Source organism: Nesoenas mayeri (assembly GCF_963082525.1).
Source record: "Nesoenas mayeri genome assembly, chromosome: 7".
NCBI lineage: Eukaryota > Metazoa > Chordata > Aves > Columbiformes > Columbidae > Nesoenas > Nesoenas mayeri.
Genome location: NC_137551.1, coordinates 23,350,600 through 23,352,079, shown reverse-complemented (window position 1 = coordinate 23,352,079; position 1,480 = coordinate 23,350,600). Strand labels below are relative to the sequence as shown.

The 1,480-nt window shown below is 36.8% G+C and overlaps 1 protein-coding gene across 2 annotated transcripts in view; it reads right to left on the bottom strand.

Moving 5' to 3' along the window:
- Positions 1-1,480, bottom strand: part of IDE (insulin degrading enzyme) — a 99,717-nt gene that overhangs the window by 13,825 nt on the left and 84,412 nt on the right. The window lies entirely within an intron of this gene.

Genomic DNA, 1,480 nt, shown 5'->3' with positions numbered 1-1,480 from the left:
GCAACCACTGAACCTAAGAATGTGACTTTCATTATATTTGGGTATTTCTGTTGGGTGACAGGCTTATGAATTGTTTTCTTGAGCCAATATGCTGAATGGAAAAAAAGCGCATCAACTATAGAACAAAAGCATTTTAAATTGTGTAGTTAATGTAAGCTATATCCAAATGCCTTTTCTATATGTGTTTTCATGCCCATGCTATCATCCAGTTCAGCATTTCTCACAATGAAGGGAATTTTTTTTAGAAAAGAAATGAGAGTCATTACCAAGGAGAAGTAATTGTGGGACATCAGTCAATAAAGACTTCCTTGGTTGTCACTGGTATCAAACAGGGAGTGTAAAACACTCAAATGACTGGTCAGAGAAAGCAGTAGATCACAAGACTTGTGTGTCAGCTCTAGCCACCTAAGAACTAGGTGGTGAAATTAGCACGGCTTCCAGGTGACTTTTATTACTGGTCGTTTGTACTGTCCTGTCCTATCTTTTGCAGTGCCTAGGGTTATTTTCTCATGGCTCTTTTAGTTTTGTAACTGGTGCTGGATAGCATTTTTTTCCTCCACAGTAAAATAATTACATGAGGGGAAGTAAATTTCAGTTCCTCCTTTTGTATTCAAGTATTAAAGCACTTGTTTAGCGTTCATGTTCCTTTTGCTTATGTAAATATCTGTACCAGTACAAAGAGCAGTGGCAGTGTGAGGAAACAACAATGGATGCTAAAGACTAGACCTAAGTGACAGTTGAGGGCAACCTTCTAACCCTGCAGGCCTGGGGGTGGCTCAGTCCCAGGACTGGGTTCCAAGGCAGGACTGGCTGTGAGGGGATGACACTACACAGTGGTACCTGACCTGCAGCAGTGGGACAGGCGCCCCTAAGGCAACTGGGCTCCATTTGGTAAAGGACACACCTTAAATATGTAATAAACTGAGTTTATTTATACAGTAAGCTTTACTGTTACAGTATGTTCAGAGTAGCCAGCTGAGGGGAGATTGTTAGCACTTCAGTTATTTCTTGTATTCATGCACCTAATTTCAACAGAAATTAACTGGTTTGTGAAGTTAAATTTTGACAAACATGATACAGCCATTGAATATTCATACCACACCTAACCTAGATTTAGTAGTTGAAGTGTTTTCTGAACAACAATTTATTTGATTTTTCTCAAAGTTGTGGGTGATTGGTTTTTTTTTTCCTTGTTCATATTAGTATGTCAAATGCATGGAGAAAGGTTAAAATTTTTTTTTTAGTGGAAGTATTCATAAGTAAATACTTATTTTCAGCAGAAATAAAGTAAATGCAGAATGGTCTTCACGTTTGACTGCAATAATGTATGTTAGAGAAATTCAAAATATGATACTTTTTCTATAGTATGTTTATCTTAATTACTGAGATGTAATATTTTAGACCTGTACAAAAGTGTATATAATGGCCAACTAGTATTCCAAAACTATACAGGTATTGAAAATTACACATTCAATCAATA